This window comes from Pholcus phalangioides, unplaced genomic scaffold, assembly GCF_987345545.1.
Source record: "Pholcus phalangioides strain wild (caught in Gottingen) unplaced genomic scaffold, Ppha-v1.0 ptg000008l_1, whole genome shotgun sequence".
NCBI classification, from domain to species: domain Eukaryota; kingdom Metazoa; phylum Arthropoda; class Arachnida; order Araneae; family Pholcidae; genus Pholcus; species Pholcus phalangioides.
Genome location: NW_028301601.1, coordinates 7,367,342 through 7,387,160, shown reverse-complemented (window position 1 = coordinate 7,387,160; position 19,819 = coordinate 7,367,342). Strand labels below are relative to the sequence as shown.

At 39.1% G+C, this 19,819-nt stretch overlaps 1 long non-coding RNA gene across 1 annotated transcript; it reads right to left on the bottom strand.

Annotated features, from left to right (window-relative positions):
* Positions 1-313: 313 nt before the first annotated feature.
* Positions 314-7,347, bottom strand: LOC149083582 (uncharacterized). Its single transcript, XR_016192908.1, has 3 exons — positions 7,306-7,347; positions 6,001-6,146; positions 314-646 (listed from the first exon to the last, which is right to left on the bottom strand). It is a non-coding gene; the product is annotated as an uncharacterized LOC149083582 (long non-coding RNA).
* Between the last annotated feature and the right edge of the window lie 12,472 nt (positions 7,348-19,819).

Sequence of the window (19,819 nt, the reverse complement as noted above, 5' to 3'; positions counted from 1 at the left end):
AAACCATACTCATTACTTTTACATCAGACTCGCAAAATAGTCTCATCTAAATTTGATAATAATTATTAATCAATCTTAAAATAACAAAACAAATTAATATATTATTTTTGGTATCCAGTGCTCATTCACCGTTCAATGAAATTGAACTGAGTGGGATGAGAATAAGTTGGTATTCAATATTCGAATACAGTCAGTACAAGTCAGTTCAACACGACGGTATTCGGATATTGAAATTTTGAATACTGAAAATACCAAAACTTTACCAAATAAAAAATATATTTATTGTATTATTATAATGATTAGCAAAAAATTATTATCGCGTCAAGATGAGGCTCATTTGAGTCAATGAAATTAAAAAGAGCGTATACAAGACAGTACAGACAAATTCAATAACACAGACCATTGCAATACAGTCAAAACAGTAATTACTCAGTTTCCGTGGCGAATACTGTCAGATTTCTCAGTTGACTGATTGGCTGAGGTAGAAGAAATATAAAAACTGTTCGACGTCCGCAGAGATGATTTTTGTAATAGCTGGAATATTGATCTCCGGAACAGGAAATTATTCAGGAAACTGCAACAAGTCCACTATTTTTATACAGCAGTCTAAAATTCGGGTGTGTTTACACAGCTAGTGGATGCTTATCTTTAAAAGGGAAAAAGTTAATAACTGTCATTAAAATCTTTTCATTACATTCATTTACTTATTTATTCACATTCAACCACATATTGCATGAAAAAAAAAATACTTGTTTTGGCATGTTCTTCCACCCTTTAACCCTTCCAGCGGCATTAACAGCATCTCACTTCTTTGAAAGTTTCGTATTTCAGCATTGACAAGTCCTTATATTTTGTGAAATTGATTTATGTAAACGAAATCCTTTCCCTTACACCCTTACTTTGCTTCTGCTGAAAATCGAAAGTCTACTTCGCTGAAAAATTATATGGCATTTTAAAGGGGGTTAGTGGTTTCTGCCATGCCGCTGAAAGGGTTAAAATTTGTCCCCATGAATACTAAATCATAATATTAGAATTATAGATGAGAGGATACAAGAAAAGAGGAAGACCAAGAAGAATATGGACAGAAGACCTGAAGGAAACGCTGGAAGAAAAGTGGAAGAAAGTCTGTTTGTGTTTTTGTAAAATCATTCAACTATATTTTGAGGCTTCTTTTGTTATTTTGGAAATTACCAGATCGGGAAACGTATGGGCATATGAAAACCGTATGCCCGTTCAAATCGTTACATGCCTTGAGCATGTCGGGTATAAAATATATTTCAAAAGGAATAAAACTTTTCAACGTTATTCATGGAGTTCGCTCATGAAGACTGATCGTATTAACCGATATTTCACTGTATCTGATTGTTTCATAAGTGGACACAACTGATCGAAATAAGCTAATGTTTCATAAATTATTGAAAAATTGATTTTTCAAATGAAGAAAAGAAAGATATAGTATGAAAATATATTAGCATAACGTATAAGTATTAAATTAAAATTTAGTATTTATAGTCAACGATAGGTGACGCTCCAAGAATAAAACTAATTTATTTTGTCACGCAAAAATACTGAAACTTAAACTGTCTTGAGACAATTTTTTCGATGGGAACGAAATGTGAAAAAACTATATTAACTGGTAATTTAAGCTCAAGTATTTGATAGGGGAGGATTTTTTGAAAGATGTCTTTTACGCGTGGGTTTTCTGAGTTATAACTTATAGTTTGTGTGAGTGGGGTGGAGCATACCATTGTAATATCATACAACTAAGTAACACATATAAGAAGGTAAGAAATATCTAACACAAGCCTATACTGGAAACGATAGAAAAATTAACTGTCAGACCCTAGACATCAGACAATTATTTGTATTTATTTATTTATCATATACAAAACCTGTGCAAGGCCAGTAGGCTCTAACTCCACAGGTGCACAATTCAAACATCAATGCAATTGGAAAGAGACGGCAGGGATTATATATTTACCGAACGATAAACTTTTGCGACGAAAAATAAAAATTGGTTTCAGAGAAAAACAAATAGAACAGCAGTGAGAATCAAACATGATTTTGAAGTGCCGAAAACAAAAAAAAACAAAAACATCTCTTTCAAAAGTATTTCTCATTTACTGCTCCTAAATTAATGAATTCATTTCAGTCAAAAAAACCAACTACACTAACCACAAATATGAAATTTACATCTATGCAAAAAGCATTCAAAATTATGATGACAAACAAATACAACGCCACAACAGGCAAAATGTCCAACGAGGTGGCTGATAAAAAAATGCCCATAAAAATATGGTTGTCATATATTTAAAAAAAAAAAAGCAACCCAATTAAAAATGCAATTAACACAAATTATGAACAAATATATACACATGATAAAATATTATACAATGCCCATAAAGAATACCTATGGTTGTCTTACTCTAAGAATGGATAGCTTCTCGATTTACCCCAACATGTTTATCGTATTTCTTTTTAAACGTGTCTGTCAGTTGTGTTACAATTTACTACCTCCGGGGGTAAGCTATTCCATTTATTAACAACCCTATTAGAGAAAAATTCCCTGCGACACCATGACCTTGTATTGTCCCTCACCAATCGATACTGGTGTCCCCTTGTAAAAGCAGTCGATTGGCGGTGTACTAAAAGTTCATGGTCCATCCTATCCATCCCATTGAAAATTTTGAACACTTCGATCATATCTCCTCGACACCTACGTTCATCCAATGTAAACATATTCAAAAAATGAAGTCTCTCTTCATAACTCAAGCCCTGTGTGCCAACAAGGACACGCGTAGCTATTCTCTGCACCCCTTCAATCAATTCTATGTCCATCTGTAGGTATGGTCTCCAAAACCTTACAGCATACTCCAGTCCAGGACGAACTAAGCCTTGGAAAAGCGGAAGAATGACTTCAGGAGAATGCTAAGAGACCTTTTTGAAAATGAGACCAAGCATTCTATTCGCTTTTTTCACCACCGCTGAACAATGTTCAGAAAACCTAAGTCGCTCGTCAATGAGAATTCCCAAATCGGTGACCCTAGTTGCATCCGGGATAGTGACACCATTCAACTCGTAAGAGAACCGAGGGTTGTTCGAACCAAAATGACCGACCATGCACTTATCCACGCTAAACGTCATGCTCCATTCATTTGCTCATGCTGCAATCCTGTTTAAGTTGGTCTGGAGCAACTCCCCATCGCCTTCACTCCCGATTACCCCCATTAGCTTCACATCATCCGCGAATTTTCTATTAATCCCATCGATACCCTGATCGAGTTTATCGATAAAAAGTGAAAAAAAGCATGGGGCCAAGGACACTTCCCCGAGGAACTCCACTTGTGACGTCTGTCCAACCAGAGAATTCCCCGTTCACCATAACTCGCTGCGACCATCTCTCAACCACGACTCTATCCAATTCAGCAAGTTGCCCCCAATTCCAATCTCGTGCAAACGCCCCAAGAGTTTGCTATGTTGGACCCTATCGAATGCCCTCTGGAAATCAAGGTAAACAACGTCTACATCCTTGCCCCCACCCAAAGCCTTAGTCACGTGATCATAGAAGCAAAGGAGGTCAGTTACACATGACCTTTCCCCGCTGAACCCATGCCGATCATCCGACAATACATTATTCTCGTCTATCCACTTCACAAACTGCCCTTTGATGACAATTTCCAAAATTTTCGAGAGGGAGCTCGTCAAACTCACTGGACGATAATTTGACACCGCCTCTCCACTACCCTTCCCAAATATCGGAACAACGTCAGCAAGTTTCCAATCCTCCGGGACGATACCCTCAGCAACACGTATATCTGGGTGACTGGCTCCAACATGTTCTGAACTGTTCATAAAAAAGCGAGATAAATATAAAATTAAAATTTTTTTTTTACATATTACTGCTTAAGAACTATATACTTTTATGTGTATTAATGTTGTAGAAACCTGGTCTTGGTCGGTTATCGGGAAGGCCAATCGTCATTAAAAAATGTGTGTTTGAATAGACATTATCCGTCGAAACCCTAATGTTGAGGAACATGATGACCCACATGTTGTGTTCGTAGTCAAAAGCTAATCAAATAAAATTTTAACTTTTAACTTAGAGAAAATGATTGGGAGATGGAATTAAATATAATCGGAATAGGGACAAGGCTATCATCCATTTAACACAGCCATCTTCAACCTGTTAGTCACGAGTACCATGGTGCCCCCCCCCTAAAGCACCACGAGTACTCAATGCTTAAGCCAAGAACATTTACAGACCGTTTTAGTGACTCGCAGCACATCTACATATCACTCAAGCGGCCCACGATACAGTTCCAGATCACTTTAGCGGCCCGTAGTGCATTTACAGATCACTTAAAAGAACCAAGAAGCATTGGCAAATCATTTAAGTGTCCCGCGACACGTTTTCAATCTAATGAAGTGGCCTGCACAAAAAAAAAAAAAAAAACCAACCAAATCCTAATTAAAATAATCGAAATTGTAAATAAAAAATGAAAAACAAGAAATATGGAAACCGTGTTTTGCTGAAGAAAAATAAATAGGTATTTGAGAAAATATGAATTTTTCCCGTTTACAGTTACAAGGGCAATATTTTAAAGTTAATTAGGTAATTTTTTTAAGCTGACGTTGCATTTGCCCAACGCTTTTGTTTGAAATTCTCTTTCAATTTATTTTCATACAAATTTTTGTACGAAATTAACATTTTGTTTCAAACTAAATGATCTAGTATTTTTTAAAGTTCGTTTACAAAGAAATGTAATTTTTTTATGATTTTTTTAAATGTGAAATTTTCGTAAATTTTATCCCGATTTCCGATTAATTTCTTTTTTCATGAACAGAAATAAGTTTTTGAAAAATAAGAAAAATACTTTATTCTTTAATATTTTTTTGTCTCGTGATAAATGACGTTTCTCGAAATCATAATTTTTTTTATCTTAATTAAACCTCTGTATCTGGCATTATAGAAAGTAGAATAAGATGAAAACTATAATAAATTAAAATTAAAGGTATGAATGTAATGATAATAATAAATAGTTATCATTTAAATTATTTGGTAGGTCATTTTAGTTCTAATTAAAGACAAAAAAAACAATGTTTACGAAACAATTAATTAGTTCAAAAGAGAGAAATTATCTCACCGGGTACTTTAAAGTACCGTCAGGATATAAAGGGTTTAATAAAGTTAATTAATTTATATTAATTGAAAAATTTAAAACTAATGGGGTTGATGCACGATCTTGGCTCCCATGCTTTCCTATGGGAAATATCTGCATCGTTTAAGGAACATTTAAAATATTTTCTATTCTCTTTAGACACTCAATTTTTTTTCTCCAACACTATGGACATTTTTACACAATTTAACAAGAACATTTAGTATTATAAGTACTGGCCATTTTTTTCAAATTTTAACTTCAACAACATGCAACTTTTTCAAAAATCACCAAAATTTACCCACATTTTGTGTCAAATTTTTTTTGAATGACTTTAATATAAAAATCCTCATGTTAAAGCATATAACACCACTGCTGAGAGCTACACAGGTTCAAGACATTTGAATGAGTGGTGTTCAGAAAAAATTTTCTTATCCAACAAGAACTTTGTTTTGAGAAAGCAGTATTTTAGTGCATTAGCATCTATAATGTCTGCTAAGCAGTTATTATTAAATTATTTTAAAAAATGTTTTAAGTACAGGTAGAACAAAATTTTGAACACAGTTTGACGCAGAGAAGTCTATAGTATTTAAAAATCGAAAAATTCAAAAAACGTGTATTTTGAAAAATTCGCGTCCACCAACCCCCCTTAATCAGAAATTTACATTTCTTTTCTAAAAAATATACTAGTACAAATACAAACACAAAGGTCACAACAGGTGGCTGAAAAAAAGATGCCCATAAAAATATGGATGTCAAATGTATCCATAATGCAGCAGTCCAATATAAAAACATAAATCAGTTACATAATACAAGAGCATAACATAAATTAATAGAAACTCACGGATTCCATGTAGTGACTGAATGGTCTTACAAATATTTCAAACGATCTTGATTTTTTGCTGAAGATACCGATTGAAATTTCGTTGCCGAAGGCTCTAGAGACGCTACAAAACTATTTTGTAGTCGATACAACTACAGAACACAAATCTGAAAAATAATTATAAACACCAGAATATTCTTTCACCAAATAGCATTCAAATACAATCTACAATAATTACGTAAATATTGACTTATTCGGATGATTCGATTATTATACGGGATTACCGATAAAAGTCCGCTCATTATGCATAACCAATTTATCACATTTAACCTAACGTATACTGGGTGTTCTGTAAGTCCCTACTAAGGTAGCCTTTATCACACGAACCGTTCATCGCAGAGAAATGGTTCCAATTTCAAAAATGCTCAAAATGAGTTCAAAAATTATCCTCTAACAGTTTTTAGAGTGAAAATACAGTCTCACAGAATAAAAAGATCTAAATCTTCATACGGACGCTGTCCTGAAAAACCCAATTAAAGAGCTGTTTTGTTACCCCCCCCCCCTCCCGTCTCTCATTTAGGCCAACAACCAAAAAAAACCCACGTTTCTAAAGTGCAATATTCGCTAAGATACTTGAGTTCAAAAATCTGAGAAAAGATGAAAAAATAAATAATAATAATAAATAACAGCATAAACTAACGGACAACGCTTATTTCCCTCGTTTATGCTGTTCTTTCCCATCTTTTCGCCGATATTTGAATGTGTACAAAATGTATTCAAAAACCTCTCTGTACCAGTTTTTGAAGTTAAAAATACTGGTACAGAGTGGTTTTTGAACACATTTTGAAATCTTTTTAAATTGCAACAATACCTCTCTCTTTCTCTCTCTACGAGGAACGTTTGAACGGAATCCAATGTTATAATTTAGCAGATAGTCCCTGAGATATCGGAACAAAACTAGAGACAGAGCGTATGCAATACTAACAATAAAGCACTGAAATTTGAGAAAGCTCAAGACATAGAAGACATTGTAGGAACATCACACCAACAATCAAAAGTGCTCGGTAATTAAGCGTAATAATTACAGCAATAATTATTAAGTACTAAATTATTATGTTCTCTAAAATTAGTAGGGGACTATGGGCAAATGTGCCACTTCTCAATGGGGTATTTAGTCCTAACCAAAATAAAACTTTTGCCAAAAAACACGATTACCAATGATATTTAAAGAAACAGTGCAATTATTTTCAAAGAAACGTTGTCACTATTTTCAAAGAAAATGTTATAATTTCAATACAGAAAAAAATCAATACAGTATATACTTACATAACTGGAGTTTGCTGGAGACTTTTCTTAAGCTGAGAGAGAGAGATGCATCTATCTTGAGATGTATCAGAAAACATGACTCGATGAGCCGAACGATGCTGCTTTTATACGCTATTCGGGAGTAACAGGTGGGATAACTTTCCAGAAATTCCCCAAAATTGACAATGGGATTTCTTAAAGACCTATTGATTCCCCCACGAAGCGGATGAGAAAATTCTAGATAATGGGTCAACTGCGTTTTGAGTATTAGATGCGGAAATACTCGCTAAACAAACAATAATGAATGAATTTTTGATTACATTGCAGTTGTAATTGTTCATTTCCAAGAACTGTAATCGCTTTTAGAGTTTTAATAACAACAGGTGAAATATTTCTCACGGTATGCAATACGTAAACAACTTTTAATAATGAACAATGAGTTGAGATGATCCGACGTCGAATTTACTCACCTGCTACCGTTCATTATTCATGGGCGTCGACCAGAAATTACCATTCTAGATTCCAAGAAAATGATCGAGTCATCGTGGAATATTGACTTTTTTTTCATAATTTCCTATTCATTTCCCAAAGAAACGGCCATTTCAAGATGACATGGTTCAAGAGTTTCAAATTAAAATTGAATTTCAATAATAATGGACAATATGTGCTTTAACGAAATACGTGAATGTGCTTGGAGCTGGGTGAGAATGGGATTTTGTTTGCAACTGTTTGCTTTTGCAATCATTGTCTTCGGAAGCGTATGAGAAAATTCTTGACGATCCGATGCTGGAAACACAATAGCGAATGCGTCTGACGTGTCCGATTTCATTTCGGGCATAATTGCATTTTAATGATCCATTATTGCTTTTCAGTGCATCAACAGGTGGAACATTTGTTAAACACACGTAAGCAAGAGGATGTGTAACCACTGGGGATGATCCAATGTCCAATATTCTCTCACCTGTTGTTATTTATTCAATGCGCATCAATAAAAATGGATAGGTTATTGTGGGGGGAATGTACAGAAAAAAAAAATTATTTCTTTTTCTAAGCTACGTGTCCTAAAATATTTGGAGTTTTTGCTGTTACAACTATCCATATGGCGGACATTGAATATAAGCATTTTCATTGTGATTTAAAAATCAAAAATAAAGCATACACACAAATACAAATGAAAATATCATACATTAACTTTTTTTTTAGCGGTACGCACGTATTTGTGCATTTATCTCACTTCTAATTAGTTATAATTAGCAAAACTTACTTCCAGATCAAAAAGCCATTTTTTTGGAGATATCATGTTCTGACCAAACACCACAGAAATATCAACATTGAATTGCTGAAGTCATGATAACCGTATTTCTTTTCTCTTTCGTCGCATGAGCCTAAACGCCACATTCTAATCAAAAAAATCATCAGAATAAAAGAGTTTGCTCAACGTAATGCACCGCAACGACGTAAGGAAGCCAGATTTTTCAGCCTAAAATAAATATAAACCCCACGTAATAATCATATTTGCGTACTTTAAGTATTTGATTTATTGTTACGCGTTATAGCCAATTTTTCGAAAATTCAGCCGTTTTTTGGAAAGAAGAAAAACTTTACGTAGGTGCCGCATCGGGATGTGCGTGCCATAAGGTCTGGACACAGATATCCGCACCGTGCCAGGACCGGAGCTGGGGCGTCAGTTGGCCGTGGATGGGTTCGTCCAACACCTTCTAAAGCACGCTCTGGCTAAAGATGGCGCTGGTTCGTCCCTCTTCAGACCACACCTTTCCGTGTGTTGCCGTATGCTAGCTGCTGGCTTAGGGAGCTGTGTCGTCTGCTTTTAAGATTTTAACGCAGCCGGTTCGGTGAAAAATCAAAATATTCAGTAAATTAATACTAGTGATTTGGCTATAAGAGCTCTAGCGTGAATTAACAATAATTAATAATTGTTCTAAATATTTTTGTGAATAATATATATACAGTTATGTATAAAAGTTTTTTTTATCATTCGGTGCGTATGACTTTCGTATGCGTGTATACTTTCGATAGAAATTTTTATTTTGGGGATTGATCTCCGCCAGATTTTTTTTTTGTACGTGACAAACCCGCAAAAACGATAGGATCTTAAAATGCAGCTGTAAATAAATAGACGACCATTTGCTCAGTTTGATTAATATATATATATATATATATATATATATATATATATACATATATATTCTTGTTTATTGTTTGGAGAGAGGAGATGATGAGAGAAAAGGGAGTGGGGGAAAAAGTCATCCAAGAAATTAAACAAATCTGGGGAAGAGAGGTACACTCTTCCTCACGCACACACTCGTTTTCATTCGGAGTCAACGGCTATCATAAATATAATCATCTGTAGGGACAGATGGTGGCAAAGTCCGATAACACCTCGGAGGAGTGTATCTCAGCTATAAGTAGGAGAATATTGTACGAAACAGCGTGCATATCTTACTTTGTGTGTGTGTTTACGCGGAATCGTATAAGTCAAAAATTGCCTCATCTGCGGATGGCAAAGGGAAATAAAATCAATAATAATTGGGGGTGTTTAGTCTGTGTGTGGGGGCTTGATTCAGTGATAAAACCTCGCCAGTATTCGATAATAATTTAAAGCACTCATTGCGGAAGTCCCTGTCACTGAAACACATTTGTCAGATATTTAGCAAAAGGGTGCTCAACTTTTTGGGAAGTACGGGCCCCCTTCATTGTTTTGAAAATATGTCACGGGCTTCTTGAGTTACCCCCGAAATGAGCCTCGAGTCTCCAAAATTATGTATAAAAATGCCACGGGCCGCTTAAGTGATCTATAAGTGTGCCACTCTAGAGATCTGGAAATGTGCCTTACACACACAGCTACTTGTTTGATACTTTTTCTAAAACTCTTATATATATATATGGTCACACATTTTAGTATTCGTAACCTTCAAAATACCAAAAATTCTATCACCAGAATTCAAAACCACAAATAAAAACGTAAAATTTCTGTGTTGTGTATTTTTAGTAATCAGTTTCGTTGAATGTCAAGCGTGTCAGTTTAATTAAACTCTTCTCTCCTGTTGTGTTGTCATCAGTATATAATATTCTCTACACCACCACTCTACACCAGTTTCAAGTCTCTTTTAGACTTGAAAGCTTCTCTTGAACTTATTCCAGTAAACCTGCGCGAATGTATAGTTTGATCCTTCCAAATTGTCGATTAGTGAGGCAATCATACTACAAAATTCGTTCACACAAAACCGTTCCTACGAACGCTCGGAAACGAAATTCAGCTCAACTCTTGTTTTACGAGCTGAAATTACATTGCCAAAACTTTCCTCTAAGGAACACGCTCGAGTTATTGTCTTCATATTCCTTGAAAAAAGCAACAATATGTTTAATGCATTCGCAGATAAATGGCACGAATTCCTCCTGGTCACTACAAGCGTCGGGAAGCGCTTTGCTTGCAGTTGTGATACTTTTTTTGGTAGCTTAAATACGCATTTTTCATTTTTCTTGAGTGCAAATGAAATTTTCTACGTCTTGGCTACAACTGTTCAGTTCTTTGAACTCGTTAATAAATACTTCACGCACGAAATTCTCTTTATGAGCCCAATAAGTGTTTTTAATAAGTTAAATCAGGCAGTAGAGTCTGATATTACGCCCTTTACTTGAGAGTATTCAATTTTTGGTATTCTTTTATGGTGTCAGTTACAGCTCGGGAGAACATGGATGAATTAGCGTCGTCTAAGTGTAAAAAGCGTAAATTACCGAGATTTAGCGGAAAAGTAGTAAAAATTCGAATTTTCACATTTTTTCGCATTTATCTATATAGTGAATTTCGCATTTATAGCGTTTATTTCGTAAATACGAAATTTGCGTATCCATACATAGGTTACGCATAAATTTTTCATGAGTGTTTCTGGCTCGATCTGTCATCTAGTGTTCGTAAAGTGTTTTATAACAAATTCTCTGAATACAAAATGAAAAACTGAATGAAAAAAGACTCTCTAAAAATTTCATGATATTTGAAAGATCTATGGATAATTTTGATAATTACAGATTGCATACTTTTCAAAAAAATAAAATATGTTATATAATATCCTCAAATTATATACGGTATATTTTCCATCACTCAATCAAATCGTATTTTGGACGGACGCTCAGGTAATGCATCTTTGTTGAATATTTGTAGCAGTTAACCCTCGAACAGAAATAAGTTAGGCACCTCTGATTTACATGCTTAAGAAAGAGATGTATTCGCATCAAGGCTGGCCAAATACGTTCCAATTTTGGTCATGGGCAAGTAGTGTGTCCGCTGCACCGTTGGCATTAATCATAAAATATTGGAGGCCGGAAGGTATTGGATAGCTGGTCGAAGAGAACGACCAGGACCTTCCAGCACAAGTAACAGGAGCTGCTTTCCTTCCGGATCTTCCAATCAGACTAGCCGCGCATTGGTCGAAGAACGTCAACAATCATAACACGCGTTAGCGTATTAAATTGCTCACTATATTGCTCCTGCAAATATTCGCCAAGAATCATTGAGCCAGTTTGTAGCCAACATACATCGCTGCTGCTTCTTTGTATCAGGGAAAGGAAAATAATGGAAGCAAATATTTGCGAAAATGTCTATTGGGCCAGACTAGACACTTGTGTGGCCCTGGCTTTACTTTCAGAAATGATAGAGCCAGATCTCTTTGTGCACACCCGTGGACAATGCCCGGATTGGCCCGTCTTTCAAGATGGCCCTCTTTCTATGGGCAGTTAAGAGTGCATTCTGAAAGGAGCCAAACTGTTTTTATCCCCATGATTTCATTTAGAAACTCATGATTGATGTAACGAAGTTTATCCCCATGTGTTATGGCGTACATCATACATGCTCAATCCAAGGGCCAAATGTCGAATTCGGAGTCATCTGATGTAGTCCGCGACCTCATACGTTTGTAAAATTGTAATTTTGTAAAAATGAACTAAGTGGCACATGAACAGATCACTCAAGTGACTTGCTGTGCAGTTCCTCTTCAGTTGAATGGTATATTTCCAGATTTAGTGACCCTCAAAACAAATTAACATATCATTTGAGTAACGTGGTCACAGTTACAGAGCACTAAAGTAACCCCCGCATTTTCACATCGTTTGAGGTGGAATTTTTGCATATTTTCCAGACCATCTAAGTGACCCAAGTCATCTTTCCATGTCATTTGCGTGAACTTCGGCGCTGTTCCAGAAGTGACCCGAGGTACATTTAAAGACGGCTGAAGTGTCTCGTTGCATATTTACAGATCATTTAAATAATCTGCGGTGTAGTTCCATATCACTTAAGTGATCCGAGACGTGTATGCAGATCACTTGAGCAATGACTCACAGCAGGCATAGTTTTATATCATTTAATGCAGTGGCCCATGATACCTTTCTAATGGCCGTATTCACCACCACAGTCTAAACTGCAATCGCAGGTGAAAGGATTGAAGATAGAAACGGATTGGTTAAATTGAGGATTTTAACAAATCCGTGTCGATCGCTAATCCTTTAACTTGCGATTATAGTTTAAATTGTGTTGGTGAATACGGCCGTAAACCATTCAATATTCCCGCAAGACGTTGAGAACCCTTGGTAACTCCCAACGTGGGCGATGTAATGTTCCAGGGGGGCGGTAGAAGCTGCGGGTATCATAGGATCCCTATGGGTTACATTGCGTTGGGGCCGATTGGACAAAAAAATTTGGGAAACTATGGTGCACATTTTTGACCGTTCGCTCCACACAAGGCGACGGATAAATTAAATTTTAATACTTCACCACATGAGAGGTGTATTTAATTCATTTTTATTTCATCAAAATATACTCTTTAAAAATCAATGAACGATCGCTATGATCACAATGAATGATCGAATTCATTTCTTTTTTACATTTTTTTTTAGTTAATTATTTTTTTCTTGATCATAATTTGCTCCAATTTCCAGAATCTTTGGCGAATTGGAAATATATATTAAAACTTTATAGATAAAACTTAACTCAACAGATGGCAGTAAAAATGAATGTTGCAAAACCCAAAAATTCTTCAACCAACTTCCACGACATACTTGAATTCAGATAAAAAATTTAATCCCTTTACGATCAGTTACATAATATTTCGCGGCTCGTTATGAGGATTAGCCTTTACTGTCACCGTTCCATTACAACGACTAGTATCATGAGTCACATTTTTTTTTCTATTCGTGCAAGTTATTTTTCACCCCATATAACGACAAAAAGGCTATTCCATCCGACAAAAAGTCCGAACTCACAAGAAAAGGGTCCCAAGGGGCTAAGGATAGACAGAGCAAAAACTTTAATGTGAAAGTTAGAGGACAAGGGGGGGGGGGACCCATATAGAAATTTAGATTATTTTTTTATTTTTTTTTGTGACACTTTGTATTCTCACCCTTATAACTGGTACAGGGTGATTTTTGAACGCTTTTCGAGCATTCTTTGTATTGGAATTATATCTCTACGCAGGACAACAATTAGGATGGAGCAGGCGGATCTGGTGCCCCGGGCGCTGGACCAGAAGGAGCGCCGAATTCCCCCTTTAACTGCTTCTTCTACATGGCATGGGGCGCCAAAATACCTGTTTGCCCCTAGGTGATAAAGTATCGAGTTGCGACCCTGCCTCTACGACAGGCGGTTGATGAGATATAATCCGCATTAGCACTTACAGGATGTCCTATATACTACCATAATCCATTTCTGTTCTGTTAACTCAAAATGTTTTTCTAAGGTTGGTAATCGAGAATTTCCTGGAAGAAATTCATTGCGCTGCTCCGAAACCTGTTGTGTCTTCTTCATAGGTCAATCCTGCTTATGCACCTGGGTTCAAGCCTAGTATCTCCGTAGTGACAGACCAGTTACAAGCAACTTCGCTATTTCTCGATGTCAGACATAGAGCATACCACATACGTCTTCATCATTGCCAAAGCAGTGCAACTGAATTTATACCCAGATACCAGTTCTATTTATTAGTCTATACAACAATAAAGCATTAAATGTTTAGTAAAAATAGGTGTGCCAGTTCAGCACCTCCTAGAGATAGAATGCCTCTGCACTGTTTGCCATAAACGTCATTCAGACTACCTAGCAAGATTGCTACATTTTGAAACACAGCATCTGTAAGGTTCAGGAGAAAAGAGGTTGGAAAAAGGCCGAGGAGAAACAGGAGTCGCGAGAGAGAGAAACGAGAACGTTTGGAGACATTCGAAAAAGGGGAAAGTGTAAAAGTTTGGACCGAAGTGACCGGACGGTTTCGTGGAGGTGTTGGATAACGAATTAAATAAAGTGTTGTTTTCTTCTTTTTGGGAGTCTAGAATCCAGTTATTTCGTCCTGGAATAGTAGTAAAGGTACAACGGAGGACCTACGACCGATAGGAAATCGGGGGAAACTTTACTGGCGCAGTCGGCAGGATGAGGTCGTAGCTTCAACGACTCAAGATTGTGAGCTGAATTCGAAGAAGAGTGTCCTAGCGACGGTGGAACCACCCGGTTCGTATAGAAGGATAGTAGCAGCGTCGAGCACCCACGCTGTTTTTTTTTCGTGAAGTCAACCCGACAACCGGTGCTGAGAGGGGCAATCCTGCCCAGGGAAAAAAGAGCAAGTGTTGTACGGCGGTATCGAGACGATAAATAAAGATGGCGTATTTGGCAAAGGGGAACAAGGAGGATCTGGAGACCATGGTCGCCAACTTGGGGGTAGAAGTCCGGCCGGAGTTCAACTTAATGCAACTAGTGAGTACCATACAGGAAAGTGAACTGTACAACGAAGCGACGTGCAGAGAGATGCTGAAAACGATCATAGGCAATAGGAAAGAAAGAGAAGAGATGGAGATGGAGGAGAGGCGTAGAGAGAAAGAGATGGAGATGGAGGAGAGGCGTAGAGAGAAAGAGATGGAGATGGAGGAGCGGCGTAGGGAAAAGGAGATGGAACATGAACTCGAAAGACTGAGGATCGAGACAGGAGTCAGAAGAGAGGAGAATAATCAAGCTGGGCGCGGCAGAACCCCCAGCCGGGATTTCCAGAACATGATGCAAAAGTTCAGAATGGAAGAAGACATAAGTCTGTACCTGGTGCTGTTCGAGCGGCAAGCTCGTCGCGCGGCCCTGGCACGGGAAGATTGGTTAGCTGAGCTCTTGGGACTTCTTCCCTACGAGATGAACCAGTTAATTGCCCGCGAGCCGGAAGAGCAAGTACAGGACTATAACCAAGTTAAAGAATTGTTATTGCGGAGATTCAAACTCACCCCAGAGAAGTTCCGACAGATGTTTTCTTCGTGCCACAAGAACCAAGAGGGCACCTGGAGAGACTTCTACCATGAACTGTGTACCTATTTTGATGCATGGACGACGGCTTTGGAGGTCACGACGTTTGAGCAACTAAGAGATTTAATCATCAGCGATCAAATGAAAAAACGCGTCCCAGCAGATTTTAAGGAACACTATCTGGACGAATGGAGTGATATGGTGTCTCCAAGTGAGCTATCGGAGAAACTAGATAGGTTCGATAATGTGAAGAGGACTCTGAAGACACCCTTCCCTAGTAACAGAACGAGAACCCCAAGACCGGTTCATCAAAATCCGAGATGGAAAGCCAGCGAAAACCAGAGACTTCAGGGTGAGTCCTTCCCACCTAAAGCGACGATGGGTTCGAATACCAGAGAGAGAGCCGCAGTCACTTGTTATGTGTGTGGAGTAGAAGGCCATATAGCAAGGTTTTGTCCTGCAAGAGTCCAGCAGGAGCCCTTGAGTCGGGCCCAGGCGAACTCTGTCCAGATAGAAGAGGGGGACATGATTGAAGAAACCACAGTCCTAACAGCACATATCACTGTGCCGGCAGCTGGTGACGGTGCGGACATTGACACACCGCAGATCGTGAGTTTGAAATATGGTCAGAAGACAATAAGAGGCCTGGTCGATTCTGGGACCCAGATCTCAGTCGTTAGATCGGATTTGGTTGAGATCTACGACAGTGAAGGCGAGGGGAGAATAAGGATCAAGTCCGCATTTGGCGAAAGTGAGATAGCCCCTCTGAAAATATGTATGATGAAGATCAGCGACGGCAAACACGGGTACGTGCCGATTTCTTGCGCAGTGTCGAGTCGCTTGATAAATGAAATGTTAATATGTCCGACGGCGTACGACGCACTCTTGGGAAATGTACTAGTTCCAAGTCCGATCAATGAGCCAAGCCGTAGGGACGGTGTATGTACTTCATCTGCCGATGGCAAACAGAAGGCCAACAACGGCAATAACAACGATTTTTGCATACCTAACGAAAAACTTGGAGAGGATCATATCCCAAGTCGAGAGCTACTTCACCGACTTCAACATCATGAAGAACAACTTTCTGCTGAAACAAATCCAGAGGAACAAGGAGGGCTACATCAGCCTGAGGTTGGTCTCATCTTTCAGGAAGGTCAAGACCCTGACCAAGGAATTGAGGGTCATCCGGTACTGTCTCAGGAACTCGAACAAACTCCAAGTCAACGTAGGAGGCACTAAAGTGCGCCGGATTGTGCCCATACCGGCTTTCGAGTCCAGATGCGCAAAAATGATCCTGGTCTGCAACATGCCGTTCGAGGAAATGACACCCGAGTCAGTGTCGCAGTTTATATCATAACATCAAACATGGCCCCCGCTCTGTCCCTTGCGGGATATAAGCGGATTACCTTGCGGCTGGGCCATGCTGGAAGAACTCTCCTGACATCCGGGCCATGCGGACATCCCCCGACTCGCAAGCCACCGGGACCCCACTCCATCCCAAGCAGCCACACTCCGGGAAGCTCCCGGAAACCTCCGATGGTCAAGAAGGAGTACAGGTGGACCGCCCGCCAGATCTCCGACCCAGCAAAAACATTCCGAGGCACTCGGCTCCCCCAGTCCACGAGGGAACACCCCCGTCCGCCACTCATCGCTCAAAGGAGCAACAGAACTGAACCAAACGTCCGTCCCCCTCCGGCAGCCCGCGCCCGTCAATGCCAACACCGCACTCCGTCCCCACCAATCCATCCGCAGATGGACCCTTGGGATCTCGGTTGCCAATCACTCGCTTCAGCTTCTTTGCCACCTGAAAGAAAACATGCATACATGGCACGCAGTTTATATCAGAACACGGAGAAGTCGTCGACGTGGCAGTCGTCAATCGAGGATCTAAGATACCGGATGTCTGTACGAGACGCTGTCTCTGCGTCAACGGGAATATGGTGAAGAAGACGTTCGCCCTTATCAAGTGAAAGACCAATCGGGTCGCGTCCGCATCCGAGGGCAAGGCCTCGCAGCTCAAGAAGACGAACTCGAAACGATACGACGATGGTCATGCTGTCAAAGGGAGGAGATCGGCACCGAACCGGTTCCCGGCTAGGCAGGAAACGTCCAAGCAATCGAACTGGCGATTGTTTTCGTGTCCATTTGCCAAAGGAATCAACAGAGCTACGAACCGGCAGTCGAAGACCGAGAAAACCAGAAGCTAACCGGCTAAATCTTCAATCGCCAACAACGGCGTGCCCAGGAATCAGGGCGGGGAAAGGCCATCCTTCTCTTATGCCGGTGGTGACCACCACCCCATGAACTCTTGGATGAACAACCGTTATTTGCCATTCAAGGATGGTATGGCCGCCGCCGCCAAAGTAGCTGATGCTGCACGATACAACGCTCGCCTACCGGATAGCGTCATGCGTTGGTCTGAGGGACCCGGAAGGGGGATATGCAAGGTAATGCCGACGCCCTGTCACGGTAGCCGTGAGAAACCGAGTTACGCTCTTGAAGCATCATCATCATTTAAAAATGATGGATGTGCTTTTCAATGATGGGACGTGTAAGGTTCAGGAGAAAAGAGGTTGGAAAAAGGCCAAGGAGAAACAGGAGTCGCGAGAGAGAGAAACGAGAACGTTTGGAGACATTCGAAAAAGGGGAAAGTGTAAAAGTTTGGACCGAAGTGACCGGACGGTTTCGTGGAGGTGTTGGATAACGAATTAAATAAAGTGTTGTTTTCTTCTTTTTGGGAGTCTAGAATCCAGTTATTTCGTCCTGGAATAGTAGTGGAGGTACAACCGAGGACCTACGACCGATAGGAAATCGGGGGAAACTTTACTGCATCCTATTTCGTTTCTTCTTATTTTGGCGTAAAATCTTCCCGATTGGCTCACAAATACCGCATAGTGATTGGATATGGGACATGGAAATCGCCAATTCTGAGCCCGATCATTTCTTTTCCTCACAACGATGATGCTGGCACGAGCAGGAAATTTTTTTCCTTGAATATTTCGGGGGTTAAAATGGACTACTTACTGATGTTACAAGCAGAGTGCAGAGGCCTTCTATCTCTAGGAGGTGCTGGCCAATTCCAACACTCGAAAAATCTGTGGTTTGTCACATGACAAAACATTTCGTCGTCGAAGAAAAGACATTTCATTCATAAACTTCATACTCATAAAATAGAAAATTAATAAGTTTTTTGGGGATTTCATAAGGCAGAGGCCACCCTTGCGAGCGTGCAGTGTGCGACAGGTGAGGTCACACCGGGCCCCGCATATACGGTAACAAGAATTCCTTCAATAAATTATTAATTTTCATCTAAAAAGAAATAATTTTAGAATTATTTCTTTCATATAGGTTCAGAACGTTCACCATATCTGGAATTGTTCTTTTAATGAATTCTAAATTTTCATCAATTCTGAAACTTTCTTGCATTCATTCTGAAATTTCAGTGATTTTTTCTATTTTTTAAAAATATTTTTGTGATTCCTCTCTCTTTCTCTCACAGAAGAAAAAAGTTGGACTAAGGGACCCCACTATAGAATTATCGCACCGGGCCCCTCGTCTGAAAAGGGCAGCGATGGCATAAGGTGATCATTTGACCCGTTTTAACGGGACATATTCCTGTACAGTGGAACTTCGATGAACGAGCTTATGTCGTTCCCCGAACGTGCTCGTTATCCGAATCAAACTCCTTCATAGGAAATAATGGAAACACTGATAATTCGTTCCACAATTATTCATTCACATAAAAATGACTAATAAGAACGACATTTAATCAATAATAAAATGCAATAATAATATATAATAAAACTAGGGGGCCTCTGCCCTACCCCTCCCCCCCACATCTAGGAGCTACGTGAGCCATGAAAAATTTTCATTTTCATTCATTTTACCAACGAATAAAATCCAGGTTCCGGGACACCAATTCGCATACTTTTAGTGGGACCCCCAGATTGGCTTTATCTCGGGCTTTCGCTGTTGGAAATTCTACAATGTTAAATAACAGAAAAGAATGAGGTTCATCCAGGCCCCAAAATGAAACGGATCCCCTGACTCGGAAGCTTATCGGGCATCCCCTCTGTGAGTGCTACGGCAAATGTTCATTTGTATTCATTTTACCAACGAATAAAATCCAGCTCCCCCCCCCCCCCACAATTACCCGAATTCGCAAATTTTATGGGGCCTCCCAGACTGGATATATCTTGGGCTTCAGCTATCGCAAATTTTTCAATGTTAAAGCAGCAAGAAAGCAATGAGGTCCAT